Source organism: Oryzias latipes, chromosome 21 (assembly GCF_053564925.1).
Source record: "Oryzias latipes strain Hd-rR chromosome 21, Olatipes_Hd-rR_3.1".
In the NCBI taxonomy this organism is placed as follows: domain Eukaryota; kingdom Metazoa; phylum Chordata; class Actinopteri; order Beloniformes; family Adrianichthyidae; genus Oryzias; species Oryzias latipes.
The window spans coordinates 23,138,757-23,155,872 of NC_136257.1; the positions used below are offsets into that span (position 1 = coordinate 23,138,757).

Consider the following 17,116-nt stretch of genomic DNA (forward strand, 5'->3'; position numbering starts at 1 on the left):
CGGATTGTTTCAAAATGTAATAAATCAATTATAATCGATATTGGAAAATACCATTTGGATTGAGACACTGTAGGTTTATTTTACTATAACGTGAAAAAATGACCAAGCGCCATCACAGCAGACAACACACATGTGATGACAGCAAAAAATTACCAGTCCATCAGTACAGTCCGATGTATGGAAACACTTTAAAAATTTGCAAAGATGTGAGATAGAATGTTTTATTTATGTTCCGTTTGGATTATTTTGATATGGAAAAACAGCAGAACTTTATGAAACTAAAATGTAAATGGATTTGTCATTAACTCTTGTTTTCTTGTTTGTTTGTAGCCATATTTATTTAGACTTAATAATCTTGCAAAAAATACAAGGAATCTGGACAAATGTACCTGCACTGTTCAGTACCCGGGTATTTTTCTCACACTAGTTGAATTTTTGGCCAAAGATGTCCTGGAATAGTTTTTAGGTCAGTGAATCAGATCATATCAGATTGTTCAATATGAACTAATATTAACCATACATCATATCGGCAAACACAAATTTTGATATGAAAAGAATTGTAAAACTGAATCGTCACACCTTTGGAAAATAGATTTGTTTGATTTGTTATGAGTTGTAAGAATTTGACTATATTTCTTTCGTTAATAATTAATCAATATTTAATAACAACTTATTGAAGTAGATCAAAATATAAGTTTTCCTGAAAAGCTGTGTGCACCAGCTATAATCTCTTTGGATTTGATGGGATGGGGCAGCCCCAACCTCCTCTTCCTGGTAAATTCACAGGTGTCCTCAGCTCAACATCGCCCTCCCCAAATCCCCAAGGCAGGTTGAAGAAAATGGGATTTGAATCCTATTCTGCGTCTTCACTCCTGTAGAGTGAAACATTTCACAGATTCTCTGCATGAGAAACAAGAAAAGCATTCCGGTCTGCTAAACAAAAGCAGCAACAAACAAATATAGTTTCCCAAACTGAGCTTTGGGGCTTTGTGAAGACAGAATTGCATCTTAGCATGGCCATTTTTAAAAGTAGAAATTTTCTTTAAATTTTTTTTTCTCTCACACAGATTTTCCCTTTCCCTCCTTAGCAATTGCATTTTGCATGAGCTAAACTAATTTTACGACACAGAAGCACCCATATTCATCTCCATATTAAGTGAAAACAGGAAGTATAAATCCCAATTTTCCAGCAGCCACTGTCAGGGAGGATGTTCCTTGGGGGAGAAGGCCGTCTCCCTCGCCATTAAAATATAGGTTTGTTCCCCTCCTCTTCCATCAAGAGTGTCCGTTTGAAGCCTAAATCAGATTTCATAATTATGAATGGCAACCAATCTACATCACTAGACCGGACACTCTTTAATATCCACATGCATCATTGTGCTTTTAAGTTTCCATGTGTGCCCTTAGTTACAGTGCTTGTGGCGCCACATGCCCCCTGTGGGTCTCATTTAATTGAGGAAAAGGATAGCTTTCCTGAAACGCTCATTTGGATTTAACACAAATGCTTTCAAACATTTTTGCAGAGGACAAGAGAAATTTAAGAAATTAGTCCCTGAGATTTGTAATCAAGCAGTAGTATTCCAACCTTTCAGCTTCATGCTTACCATAATCTGAGAAAGTTCTAAGTTGTGTCCTGACTGATAGTTGAAGGTTATTGTGTTTGTGGGGAAAATTTGAGAATTAATGTGTGAGCCTCTCTTGGGGCTGTGCTCCTGCATTCCTCACAGTGTAAGTCATTACGCCATGGATAGAAAGGCGTAGGAGCCTTTGTCAGGTCAGGCTCGACAAAGCTATGGCTGATGTAGGTGGTCTACCTTACCTCATTAGTTACAACACGAGCTGCGGTCTAATGAACTTAAGACAATGCTAATTAATGGAGGAGAACAAAGGCTTAACATTTTTTTGAAAGAGTGAAGCACCGAATCTGCCTGTATGACAGCACTTAAGCCACCTTAATCCGCTTGTGCTGCGTGCGTGGAGCCTCGACCACACAGTTCCGGGGCAGGTCAGGGATAGCAGCTCCATACCTCAGCAGATATAGTCACCTGTGACAATCCTTTTTGGGCTGATAAAGTAAGGGAGGTCTCTCAAGGAACAGTGCACTGACTTGGCGAAGGGTGTCCCCAGGGAGCAGGTGTCAGGGTTGTCTATCAGAAGGCTGAAAGGAGAAAAGGGACGTGTAACCGGGCTCTATTGTATCCCGGTTGTCATTGACTGATCGGGTCCATTTAGCTGGCTTTCATAGTGAATGAAACCACCTGAATAGATGAAAGCGAGACAGCCTTCCTGACAAACAAGGAGCCTTGGAATATTCATGGAGGATCTGTGAGGAAAAGATTAATGTATTAGAAATTAAAATGGGGCCCGGACGTATGATCTTGCTCTAACACTTGGCCAGACCTGTGTCACCCGCCGCTAGCGCCTGAAGTCGGCACATGGCTCTGCCAAGGTGGAGAGGAATCATTAAGCACCCTGCCATTGTGTGAGCAGAATAATCAAACTTCGCCCACCCCCCCATTCTTTCCCACAGCACTGACAATGAATAATTCTGGAGCCATTTGCAATGTTAACTGCACCTATCTGGGCCATCCACGCCTTTATGATAAGAGCTCCAAATATGCATCTCAACAGTCTGAACAGAAGCTGCTTCGCCGGCATTTCAAAGGACACCTGTCAGTCACCTGAAAGAGCTGTCAGTCTCTGTCATGCAACGGTGCCGGTGAAATGGCCCAAAAGATAATCTTTACTCTCCCTCTTTCTGTCTCTCCACCTCTCTCTTTCAGATCACAGCAGTTACATTTGCAATAGAGTGACAAGTGATTTACACTGGAAAATGGATTGTGTTTAAACTGAAAAAAAAAATGGGATTGGGCGGGTGGTGTGGGGGTGTATTCTTTTAGGCGGTGTTATTCTTAGCTAGTGTACAGTTGTATCAAATATGCTATCACAAATGTGATCTGGGCTACACTGAATGTCATTATGTGTGATACCATGAGCACGGGATGGGTGACTGAGCTCAAAGGTGACTTTGATGAATCCTATCTCACCAAGCAGAGCTTCAAAGGAGTTGGAGCCTGATGGGTTTGGATCAAACAGGTTTCCTAAAAGTTTGACCTTTTTTGTGGTTTCATCTTAAATTTATCTTTATATAAAGATTTTTTTGTAGCAATGAAGTGGATGTTTTTGGCCATGCATTTTTGCCCTTCCTTTTTTTGGGAGGATCTGACAGGTTAGTGTAAATTCTAGCTTGTTTCAAACTAAAATTTGAATTGGAATTTCTGCCAATCACAACAAAAATGCAACTAAAGAAATATACATCTGTACAGAGATAAATCAAACTTAGGATAATTAGTGATGAATTGCTTAGAAAATGAAACCATAAAATATTAAGTTTGTCACAAAGGAGTTTTAATACTTGCTTGAAAAACAGTGGGACAAAGCAAATTTATATAATCCCACCCCCATTAGGCTTTACTCAACTTTTTATTTTATTGTTTTTTACATAATTATCATTATGCTGTTCTTAACCATTGATCAGGGTTTACCTTTACATGTGCAGATCATTAAAAAAATTCACAAGTAATGATAAAGTCAAATCACAAAGATATATTCTGAAATAAAGGCAAAAGAAGCTTTTACCTATTTACATCAGAATTCATTAAAGCATAAATAGCTTGTATGCCATCAGCTGTTGGTGATATTTACAGCTGAGTGCAGAGGATGCTTTTGGAACCAAACTTGCTGGAACATGGCAACACTGAATCCACTCTCCTTGAAGCCACTCCAAAGGCAAGGATGGCCAGCTCTCAGATACCAGACACAAGGAAACCACAACACAGAAGTGCACACAATGACTCATAACTTACATATAAGACAGTTTGCTGGCTCAGCAAGGTAAAGAGCAGGCCATTAGCTTGGAGTAAAAGTCTTTATGACACATCATCTTCCATCCAACAGGGTTAGGAATTTTGAGAAATAGAACAAACCCATTCCCACACTTTGTCTGAAAATCACATCAGAAGTTTGAAAAAAAAATTTTCATGCAAATCCCTCATCAGCTGCACGTTACTGTCATTTAAGTTCACCATGACTGCCTGAAACTAAACTCTGCTAAAAGCAGCAAACACAGTTGCATCCAGGACTAGCACATTTAAACCTTGGTCACATTGTTTTACACAAAGTCGGTCTGTTTTTTACACAAAGCAAACATCAATCTGGTAATCCATTTGAAATTTGGGCAGTCCTTTTTGCCACATAGTCCCGCACAGAGTCGACCCTCACAATCTCCTCGTTGTCTCAGAATGGACACGATTTGAGGAGTGAGTCACTCTCTGAATGCTCACGTTCATTTCAGAACGCAGTAGGACTGAGAGCACTAGGGCACAGTTTGTAGAAATGATAAACCCTGAAAACGCCTCTGGTGCCAATGTTGATGAAATGCTGAATTCTGTTACTTCTAGCATCTTGAATGTTCTGGATGCCATTGCCCCTATGAAGGTTAAATTGAGAAAACATAGACAGAAAGCTCCCTGGAGGAACGATGATCTAGTCAGGGCACAGAAACAACAGTGCCGCAGAGCTGAGCGAAAGTGGCGCAAGTCAAAACTCCAGGTTCATTATGAAATGTATAAGGGGGAGTTGTACGCTTACAACCAGATCTTATGCAGAACAAGAGAAAGGTACTTCTCTGAAATCATTGGAAGTTGCAGCAACAACTCTTGTGTCCTGTTCACAACAGTAAACAGATTAACTAACCCTCCAACCCAGCTACCAATAGAACTGGTTTGCACACCTAAATGTAATGAGTTTGCTGTATTTTTTAATGACAAGGTTCAGGGCATTAAAAAAGCCATCAACTCCACAACACATATAACTATCGAACGGCCACCTACTCACTCTAAGCTGACTCACTTTGTACCTGTCACTGACCAAACTGTCCAAGAGACCATCACCCGTCTGAGTTCGTCTACATGCTGCCTTGATGTGTTACCCACTAGATTTCTAAAGTCTGTCCTGAACAGTGTGTTGCCATCAATTACTCAAATAGTTAACATGTCTCTTCAATCTGGAATATTTCCAGAGGCCTTAAAAACTGCAGTCATTAAACCTCTCCTGAAGAAAAACGGTCTTGATCCCACTGTACTGAATAATTACAGACCTATCTCTAATCTGCCATTTTTAGGAAAAGTCCTTGAAAAAGTTGTCTACCAACAGCTCACTGATTTTCTCTTATTAAACAATTCATTTGATGTTTTCCAGTCAGGTTTTAGACCCCATCATAGCACAGAAACTGCTCTTATCAAGGTAACCAACGACATCCGCCTGAACACTGATGATGGCAAAGTCACTGTCTTAATCCTGCTAGACCTGAGTGCTGCCTTTGATACTGTTGATCATGGGATCCTTTTGCACAGACTCCAAGACTGGGTTGGCATCTCTGGATCTGCCCTAAGTTGGCTCAAGTCTTATCTAGAAGACAAGAAATATTTTGTTGAAATTGGGAGTTGTGTCTCAGACTACATGGCCTTGACTTCTGGTGTGCCCCAGGGATCGATCCTGGGACCCCTTCTGTTCAACCTCTACATGCTGCCACTAGGGCAGTTAATACGCAGTAATAACATATCTTATCACAACTATGCAGATGATACTCAGATCTATGTGTCACTGACAACAGGTGAATATGGGCCGGTGGATTCACTCAGCCACTGCCTCCAACAGATCAGTGCGTGGATGCAGAACAACTTTCTCCAGCTAAACTCAAACAAGGCCGAAGTTATTATTTTTGGCCCACAGAAACAAAGAGAAAGTCTCAGCAGCTACCTTCATTCTCTGTCTCTTAAACCCTCAAATCAAATCAGAAATCTAGGGGTAATCATGGACTCTGACCTGAACTTTAACAGCCATATCAAGTCAGTAACATCAGCGGCATTTTACCATCTGAAAAACATTGCCAAAATCAAAAACATAGTGTCAAAGCCAGACCTGGAGATACTTATTCATGCATTTGTCTCCAGTAGGTTAGACTACTGTAACGGCCTGCTCACCGGCCTCTCCAAACGAGCTGTAAAACAGCTTCAGTACATCCAGAATGCTGCTGCTCGAGTCCTGACCAAAACCAGGAAGTATGATCACATTAGTCCTGTGCTCAGGTCTCTGCACTGGCTCCCTGTACCTCAAAGAATAGACTTCAAAGCAGCTCTGCTTGTGTACAAGTCTCTCCATGGCCGAGCACCAAAGTACATCTCTGACATGTTAGTGCCATATGAACCATCTCGTACTCTGAGGACCTCAGGGGCCGGCCTCCTATTGATTCCCAGAGTCAGAACTAAACAAGGGGAATCAGCGTTTCAATATTCTGCAGCTAAAATCTGGAACAGCCTCCCTGAATTCGTAAGACAGGCCTCTTCTGTGTTCATGTTCAAATCTAGACTTAAAACATTTCTGTTTAGCCGTGTATGTGACTGAAAGGTCCTATCTGCACTTTTCTTTCCTTTCCTTCCTTTATTTTTAAATCAGTTTTCAATTTTTTTTTTTTTCTTTTCTTTTCTTTTCTTTTAAAGTAAATTTTATGTTGATTATTTCTATGATGTATTGTGATTTTAATGCATTCTTCTGTTTTGTGAAGCACCTTGAATTACTTTGTGTATGAATTGTGCTATACAAATAAACTTGCCTTGCCTTGCCTTGCCTAGGACGGCCAGTCCACAAACACTGAACCCTGACTCACCAGGTCTTGTTTGGACTAAGAATTAAGTCTTTTTTTCCACATAAAAACAACATGCTCTTTTCTTGCTGCTTTCATGTGACATAATCCAACTGCTCACTCAATAGTTTTTCCATAAAAATGCTTATCAAAGCTGTCAGAAACAAAAACGAAACAAGTAAACCCCGGTAAGACATTTGGGTGAATAATTCACGTTTGAATGCAAAGTTATGAGTTTATCAAATTAAGCAAATGAAAGAACAAAAGGAAGTGGTTATCTTGTCTGCAGTCGCACACAAATGAATTTCAATAGATATGTTTGTAAAACAGCTTCCGTACAAATTATTCAGTGGTTGCGGTTGAAGAAGTTGCGCACAGACACGCATTTACCTGAGTCACAAATTAGTATGTAATTGAGTCCTGAGGGAAATAACTCAGCTTAACTACTGGAAATAATGTGTAAATTCAATAGATTTTCTAATGAGCTCATTTGAGTTTGTCGCAATTATATCTGCTAGTGTAGGTGCAGATCACATTCTGCAGCTGAGTTGAGGTGAATAAAAACCACATCTCTGCTGCATTCATTAAAATTAGCATATGGACCTGTCAACACTTCTCAAAGGCACGTTGTAACAATGCCATTTAGGCCTGCATCAAGCAATGCCGGTGGAGAGAAAGTGCATGTGGTGGGTAAATGCCTCCCCACCCTCAGCGACAGCTCAGGAGGGGTGGAACAGGACTGGCAATGCTGGCTCTGACGCACAAAAGAGGGTGCATTTTAACAGCCAGGCCCTGGCCTGTGACCAGGGGCCATCCACATCAACACTGCTTACACTCCACCATACCTCCCAGCTATGAGCTCAGCCAACCAGCTTTATGCGCACACTGAGACAGACAGCGTGAGGAGCACGGGAGGACAAATGAGGACCCCTGGTTAGTGAGAGTATGCAGGAAGCAACAGAGAAATACTGAAACTGAGGAGTAAAGTGTGGTTTTTTAAATGCATTTTGATCTTTGCCTATTTTTTATTGTCTTAATACTGTAACAATAAGCTCTTTTCTTGTACACCACATATCCGATCATTATCTGATTTATTGGCAACTTCAAGGGACTCGTGGACAGGACAATCCAATGTTCTTCATCAGATAACATTTATCCCATAATAAGTATAATATTGGATTGATGTGTAGATTTTTCAGATCCCTGATAAGCTGATACAGTACTTCCAGGCATTTATCTACCTATACATAGTGTGTGTGCGTGTGCAAACAAAGCATAGAAAAATGAAGTCATATAAGACCCCAAAGCCAACAGAAATGTCTTCCTCACCGAGTATGAACAGGAGTATAGGGTTGTCTACTAGCCAAACTGTTGGCTCATACATTAGCAAAGTTAATGCTATGACTCTTGATGCCACAATGATTATAAAAACAGATAAGTGAGCGTTTTGAATTAAACAGGAAGCTTGAAAGTTGTTATTATGTAGGTATGTCATTCTTTAAATACAATTTGATAATGGGCTTTTATTAGACACCTTTCTGGACGCATAAACAGGCTCAATCACAGAACTTCCACTAAAATACCAGAGTATATTTTGGGAAAAACTTTTAAAAATGATCAAAAGGTGTCAGGATTGATAGGTCTGCTGAAAAAAACAAAAACAAAAAATCCTATTGTTATTTGTCACTGGTACAGTTGAGCTGCCAGTGAGAAGGTATTGTTGCTCAGTCAAGCACACAAGGCCCTAGTTGCATTGTTGTGCCAGGATTTTAAAACAGGCACGAGTTATCAATAGACCACAGACTATTCGACTCACTCAGCTGTGGCTCTCGATACACTTCAGAACCTCACACACCGATCTGCCAGCCATGATCTCACACAATTGGCCTGCTTCACCGACAAACACTTTGTTTCCAGATGCATCCAGCTTCATGTCTGATGGATAAACAGTGCCATGACTTTAAAGCTCCTGCCATCTCATTCAACCGCACACAATTAGCCCGATCTCACCACTTCAATCAGTTTTTCTTGATTGGCTGAAAATAATTTTGTGAAACTTTAACACTTTGGAAGCAACAACGTTGAAACTCCAAACGCTTTAACCAAAGCTCAGGAGTAAACTTTGCTTCTATAACTGCAAAACTAGACACAGTAAAAGCACAGCAGCATTACTTACATATAGCATCAAGAATTAAGTTACCAAAGCAGAGTTACCAAAGGCCAATTCAGTGGCCTGTAGGAGAGCTTCCTTGGCTGACATTTCCAAGTAGCTGGTTGCTGTTGAGCCTTACTAGACTAGGACAGCATGGAAAAAATGATCATTGTCCCAAAAGACAATATCAACATTATTTCCTGCATGGTTATGGTTTCTCACTGAAGGCTTCAAAGTTATGTTAAAAATGTTGGGTGTTTAATTAATTGTTAATCTAATTTCTTGTGTGTTTAATCTGACATATTTTTACATTGTGTATGTTTGAACATAAGTTGAACAAAGGGTTGAACAGGACTCTACGACCATTAATACTAAAGAGCCATTTGGACCAAACTGACCAAAACCTAGCGAGAGCCACAAAGTCACTCTTTGGTAAAATAAACCTTTTCATGTATTTGTGGCTATTCAGCCACTCTTTTATTACATGTATCTTTTAGATATTTCCATCATTATGACTCTGGTGCACTATCATTCTTTTTCTCAATTTTTTTATAGGATATAAACTTTTTAAAATATTATTATTATTATTATTATAAGGAGCCACATGGCTCCGGAACCTCAGGTTGCAGACCCCTGGTCTAGAAGGTGTTTAGCTGCTTCTTAAAAACTGAGGAATCCTGCGATTATCTAGATGACTGAGGATCTTTAGACTAACTATTCTCAGGTTTCTCCTCATTAACTGTGCAGTTTGGCTTTTTTCTATGAAAGTTCAGTACTACCAAGACCAAGGAGATGGATGATGGTGCTCATTAAGGAGAGCCAATATCCCATCGGCAGCAAGCATTAAATATGTTTAGCTAGAAGTTCCCAAATACGGACTGAAAATCTGAAGCTTATAATTTTAATTGTCCAACAACAGCCTGGATTGATCCACAACTAAATATACCCTCCAGAAAAATATTAAACACCAAAGAGCTAGATTCTTTAGAATCCGCCAGAAAATGATCCAAATATTATAATCCTTAGTTTCTTTTTAGCATTGGGGTGCTGGAAATTTAGAATTCAAAGAGAAATCTTATTGCATGACCAAATGCTGACCTGGACTCTTTGGCATCTGTATCTGAAAAAAATGCTTCAGGAATCAAGCCATCCGCTTATATTCAATGCTATCAACAGGCAGCTGAGCTGCTATAAAGAATGCTGTTTGACATCAAGACTTGCGAAGTTTCGGCTTCTTTCTGTCAGCTGGGCCTCCTGAGAACGCCTGCCGTTGGTCATGTGTATTTTGTTGCACACAAAATACTAACTTTTGAGCTGAAAGAGCTTTTTGAAAATCAATCAATCAATTAATCAAGCTTTATTTTCAATTGCCCTTCAGACATCTGCTTTGCAGACATGGTGAAATAGCGTTTTCTGGGACCATAAGAGTGAAGGTAAAAACAATAGAATAAGATACTAAACACCAATAAATAAAAGAATAAATACTGGTAAATTAATAAAAGATCAACCATACACCTAACTCTCCTGAACCACAACTACCTTCCATCCTCACTTCCAACTCCCCGCAAACTTATTTCCATATACCCCCATTAGAAAGATTGCAGTGATGTTATATGCCCGACCAATCAAATAATGTTTCCTACAAAGTGCGTATTTATCAGGATTATTTTGTTTGTTTTCTGAGAAAGACCACGTGATAAAATCTTCCAGGTTGCTCAACAATGGAAATGCTGGATGCTGAAAATTCATCCCTAGAATATCAAGAAAAAAAAGACAGGCTAAGGAGAGGACAAGGCCTCAGCTGTGCACCGCACTGTGACTACCTGGAGCAGAAAACCAAATGTAAAAGCCTTGGGCTGGCTTTGATATTTCCATTGTTCATTTGTCTGTTGTGACCTGGACTACATTTAACAGACCTAGACTGGAGGTCAGTGGGAATCAAGAGAGAGGAGAAAAGATGGGAAGAGAAGAGAGAAAAGCCAGGACTAAAATGAAGAGGTGGACATTTTTTATGTCCCATTTATGCTGACCCTCGTTAATGACACATGAAAAAGACAAACTTCTACAGTCACCAAAACACATTTATTGACTCTCTCAGTACAGTTTTCCCTCCAGAGCCTGGTTCAATACCTTTCCAACATTTTTTTCCTGTCAGTGTATTTATTAACTGTTTTTGTCAAACAATCTTTATTTTATGAAGCAATGTGCAACTGGAGTAATCGTGACGTTTACTTAACTTAGAAGTTTGTATAAAAAACTCATTGCCTTAATGGTATGTGCAGAAAAAAAAGTTAAATGGATAAGAAATTAACACCAGAGCTCACAAAGACATACAGCTCAGTGATTACAGCAACATCTTACTCACTTCTGTGTTTTCTGCAATCAGTGATTTCATTGTTGCAGTTCTCCTGATTTTCAAGGGAACTTATTTTTACTTGAGAACAATTGAAACCAGGAAATCTATCAGACAACAACTGTGCCCTGGAGAAATATCTTTAATTACGGTAATATTCACAAATACAGAAGAATTTTGTCTAACTGTGTTGCATACAAAACATTAGATATATGTATTTTTTATTATTATTTATTATTTTTAGTTCTTGATTTCAATGTATGACTTTTGTACAGATCAGGAAGAACTTTTTTGAATATCACTGTTCTAGTGACAATAACAGTAAATAAATATTTGTCTGAAATTCAAGAAAATTTAAAAAGGAAATTTATTGACAATCTTTAAGAAAGGTGGAAATGTCATGACTAATTCTGTGTGTTTTCCAAACAGAACAGAAAAATCCCATACGTCTATTGGTAATACAGGACAACTAATTCTTACAGTCAACTTCTGGGTATAACAACAAACCATGCTCTTTTTTTAAATCAATAATTACATCTGTGGTTGGTACTTATTGCAAAACTTTCATCCTAATTTTTTCTTTTTGTTTTTTCAGTCTGTGTCTCTGGACTTTCATTCTTATCTGAACATTTTCAGCAGAAAGATATCACAGTCAGAGATTTGTTCCTGGATTATTCAATCTGGGATTCCCAATTTCACTCGTTTCCTCTCACAAGTTGATCAAAGCAGTCACACAAAAAGATTTGATTCCCTTGCTTTCACTTTTTCACCTCATTGCATATGTCACAGATACACATCAACCAAATGCAAACATCTTATTTAACACAATTAAAAGCTCTATTACATCCATTACTATGTTGGTCAAAATCAGCTGATGGTTTCTGTTCTTGCGATTTGTCAGAATGACAGCTGACAAGATTTTAGAAATAAAGTCAGTGAACTATTCAATTAGGCTTTAAAAAAATAGTTCAGAATTGTGTAATTTCCCCAAGAAACTTAGTAAATTCTTCTAATCTGAAACACAAAATTGTGGCCAGGATTTCACTTTTTTTTATTTTTATCAAAAGTTCATCAAACTTGAATGCTTATCCAGCGTCTAATATCTTCTAGGTAGGAGAACATGCAATCTCCACACAGAGAGTTCCCGGCCAGGATTTGAACCAAGGACTTCTAACTGTGAGTCAAGAGCACTCACCAATGTGCCACCGTGGAGCCCAGACACAAATTGGTGTATCTAATAAATCCTTTTGCATTAATTCATGTGTGTTTCCACTTTCCTATCTGAAATCCATATGACTTGGTCAAATGGGTGGAGCATTGCAGGAAGAACAGCCATAAATTCTTGATTTGAAACTTGGTAAAACTCCCTTTCAGGCACATTTGTCTAAAAAAAATACAATTGCATAAATGCACCACTATAAAGGAAGCAGCTTGCATCCTAAAGCAGATGAGAAAGGCTTCAGTGTCTTTGAAACAAGTTTTACCATCGTCCTCTGCTTCCATCGACCACTCACAGCTATTTTTCTGTTCAGCTGATTTAAGTCTCTTCCTCCTGTTAGAACAAAAGAAAAAACCTTCTCCACCTCTACCTGATTCAATCAAGTGTGTTACATACCCATTGGCATCAAGGCGGCTTGTTTAATTAACAATGTAATACCCTGTTTTAAAAGCCCATGCCCTTGGGGTTCATGCTGTTTTTCCTTTCTATTTTTTGTGTTTTCATTTGTGCGTGTTTATTTAAAATCTCCCTCAAAAAGTCGCTGGGAGCTTTTTTGCACTTTTAAACTCATAAACTGGATTTGCTCAAGAGATCCAAGCAGGCCCTGTGTGAGGGAAGGGAAACAGGAACATACATATGCAACGAGTAAAAACCTTAACAAAGTCAACAAAAAAAATGGAAGATGACGGGAAGTTTGAAAATATCCAATGTAATGTTAAAATCTTTACGAAAAAAATGCATGTGGCCGTTGGGGCTATGTTGTGAGGAATAACAAGCACAGTGAAGGGTAAAAACACGCTTCTTTGGAGATTCTGGAAAGATGCCTTAGGGAGCTCAAGGGTTTTTGGTACCCAGGCTGTATTCAACCTTTGTTGAAGCCACACACGAAGGAACACAGAATTAGTGACACTTTTACAGTATACCATGAAAGGAACAAAATCATTTGTCTTTAGAAAAAATACAATTAATAAATCAAGTTGTAAATCTCATTACTTGCAGTTAAAGTCATACATATAAGCTGTTTTTGCTCAGAGAAGTTAATGGTTTTGATATGAAAAAAGATCTCTTCACTGTAAATAAACATAATTGATTCTTAGTTTTAGTAAGTAAGTGTTTATAGCTTAAAGTGTTAATGAAAAATATGAACAATCAAACAAAGATATCTTAAATTAAATTGCTAACAAAACATTTTAATTAGCTCAAACAGGCACAACCATAAGTAAATCTAAAATGATTATTCCTGCCCTAAGAGAAAGGCTGTCTCCCTGTGCTCTGTCAAAAGGTCAATAATGGCCCCAAACCGCCATGCAGTGACAGTGACCTGGAAGCGCTACTGATGACCCCACATCCAGGGGCCCAAAAGAGTTGATCATCTAACATGCAGGCAGCCTGGAGCCATGGAAATCTGACATTTGTCCTTATTTAAATGAACACAAACAATATGCATCTCATGCCTCTCCCTAACCTGTGCCAAATTTAAGACAGAGGGACCAGCAGTCGTAATGCATGGTCCTCCAAGTGTTTGCCCTTCCCTGTGAAAGCATCCTCACAGCAATCACACACAGAGCCTGCAGTGAGAGTGGGCTGAAAAAAGGCACCATCCTCACTAGCAGCACTGGTCATTACAGGCCCATTCTGCAGGCTGGGGGGTCACAAATTGAAAGCAGGTCAGACACTACAGCAAAATAATAAGAATGAGAACAATTCAAGTCCTGTGAACTGCTAACTAAGTTATAGACATCTTTTTGACATTTTAATCACAATCGTTTTTTATTCCAAAGTCCATAGTCACTCCAGGGACAGATCCAAATCCCACATGTATGCCCCTGCCTCAAAAGGTTGTTGGCCTTGATTTACATCAAAACTGCAGAATTTCTTGAAACAAAATCAATAAAAATATGAAATTTTCCCCCAATAACTCTAGGAATTCTACATATCCAAGTGTGTTTCTTCTTAAAAATTTAGCTAGTTGGGGTTGCGTGTTTTCACATTTATAGAAGTGGTCTTCTTGATGATTCTTAGATTAATTGTTATTTGCGTAAGTGTGTGCAGCTTTTTTTATTAATATGCTTAAGTCATCATTTAAAACTCAGATGCACAACTGTTATGAAAAACAAAAATAAAACAGGAAAAAATATGAAAAACAAAGAATGGATCAAACATGGAGAGTAACAAGACATTTTAAATAATGACATAATAACAACTGAAAAAACACTTTCAATTGCTGTCTTAAAAGGCTGTAAGGCTTTACATCAATAAGAAAGTAAAAAATGGTTTTGACATTAGTTTAGACAACCTAGGTGCTAAGCTCTTGGCCAATCAAGGCCTTGACTGTAGGCCCACTAAAAAGATTCAGGAACAAGGAATTATTGTGAGGAACTGCTGTGGGAAAACTGGATGATCAAATACAATCAAGGACTTCTTTACTGCTTAGTTACATGCACAGCAAGCTGATAAAATGTTTTTTTTAAATGCAAAGCATGATGAAACAAATCAACCTGAGCCAAATGTATCCCAAAAAAAGCTGTGCTTCTTTCTTTTTAATGTTAGAAATTCAAAAAAATCTTTTGTTCCTTTCAAATTTATATTTTGTTCTTTTTTTTTAGAAATCATTGCAGTGGTCCCTTTTATGCCATTAATTAATTAAAAAAAAGTTATTACTTCGTGAGGGGCCCGTTAAAGATAAGAAAAGTCAAGGTACAAATAAGCTTATACATTTTTTTTCATGACTTGTTGATTTATGTTGTATTAAACCAAAAACATAAAGTTCACATCTTAAACTTAAAAAAAAGAACAGAGAACCATGAAAAAAGGCGGCAATGTGAAATGTAAGCAATCTGAAATAAAGTAATATTTAAAACTGGCACTGGATCTCAAGGGCCATGCTCTCTCATTGAAACTAATGGAAAGATCTATAAACCTTTGAGTCATCTCAATCTATTTTACAATAATTGGAATGTTATCTAGTTCAAAGAGAAACCTGGCGAGAGTAATGTTTTTTTTTTTTAATGAAAGAACCATTTATTCATTCTTAGGTGTATTTTCTGTAAATAAATAAATAAGGGACAATTGTTTTCCATGAAACAGCATGAATGGGCTGTTTAGGTTAACATTTTCAACACTCTGCGCTCTAAGACTCTTTTGTGGGCCTTTTGCTGTCTAATTGTAATGCATTGAAAAAAACAAAGCATAATTTTTAAAAAAGGTGAAAGTCAAAGTTATTTGATTCTAACATAAATCCCTTTTTGATTTAAAAAAATATAGGGTTTGCAAAAACACTTCAAGGGTTATTGCCGCAGCGGTGTATACACGGTAAATTCCCCCTGAATAGCTCTTGCCTGGAGCAACACCTAGCACAGTGAATGTTTATCCATGTGGACTCTCCATCTCATGTTGTTCTGTCTGTGTGTACAGAGGGTAGCAGCCTGGCCAGGAACTGTACGACACAGAGCACGAGCTCTCATGTCTGCAGGGTGTTCCACAGAGCATGATCATGAAAAAGCAGGAACATGAAGAAAAACGCAAAAGGTTGAGCCTTGGAAACGTCTTTTTGCTGCACGTCAGTTAATTTCCTCTTTTTTCCCTTTGGTTCCACATCGCTTTTCTATTAGGTTTTGAACACAGTGAAAAGAAAATACAAATCATGCTGCCGGTAGGAGAGAAAAAATCTAATCATTACACCTTCAAATGGAAAAAATGGATGCCACAGAAAAATGTGTGGGAATTGTTATTTTTCACCTTCTAATTCCCATCACTAGGAACCGAAAAGAAACACGTGCTCTGTATCAGATTGGTTTGGTAGCTTTTGCCCCAAGCCATGCAGCAAGCACAGATGTTAGTTTTAAATACAGATTGCTAGCAATAATACGACCGAAGACTCTCTGCCTGCCACATGGGCCTGGTCTGGAGACCCTCACATTAGGAGCTTGCTAAGACAACTTCAATCAAAGAGCACAAATAAAACTAGTTCTTTGGGCTCTGTCAACTGTAAACTGTTATTGATCCCAACAAATGAAATTTGTTCATGTTGATCGATCAAACATATTATCTGTGTTTCCAGTCTATTACCAGCAAGCGGAGGCATCAATAAATAGAGTTTGGTTACCCCCGGGTGGATTTCTTTCGAGCTGGAAGGGCTGTAAAAACAGTGGCCGAACAGAAGCACTAATACTTAAAGGTAATGGACCCGCAGCATGACAAAACACTAAGTGCCTGGGGTGTCTAAATGTGAAAAGCCCTTCTGTAGCACCTTCAAGGTCTAGAGACACTTGTGTTTGTACTGTATGTGTGCCCTCCTCCCTTCTGCCCTTGCTACCTCCCAACACACACACATTAACTCTCCTCAACATACAAAAGCCTTCCAGCTGGCATCCGACGGCTGTACTTGGCAGGTCGGAGGGAACATGAGAATTAAACCTATATCACCCCAGTTACCAGCTCTCAAATATCAGTGGAGTCCAGTACTTCACCAGGGAATGGTGAAAAGAAAGCACGACAGCAAAACAAAAAGCGCCTTCTGGCAACACTCCGCTCAAATGTTCTGCTCACTGCCATTACAGCTGTGAAGTTTTCAGGAGGAATTATTGAAGGTACAAACGATCACAGGAGAAACCGATTCATGTGGAAGTCTGATAGCCAAATAGGGTATCAGTGATTTATCGCTAAGGCTTCAATTTTGGAGACCAAGCC

The 17,116-nt window shown here is 38.8% G+C and overlaps 1 long non-coding RNA gene across 1 annotated transcript; it reads right to left on the reverse strand.

Moving 5' to 3' along the window:
* Positions 1–652: 652 nt before the first annotated feature.
* LOC144988763 (uncharacterized) lies at positions 653–2,957 on the reverse strand. Its single transcript, XR_013652750.1, has 3 exons — positions 2,259–2,957; positions 2,046–2,158; positions 653–872 (listed from the first exon to the last, which is right to left on the reverse strand). It is a non-coding gene; the product is annotated as an uncharacterized LOC144988763 (long non-coding RNA).
* Positions 2,958–17,116: the final 14,159 nt, after the last annotated feature.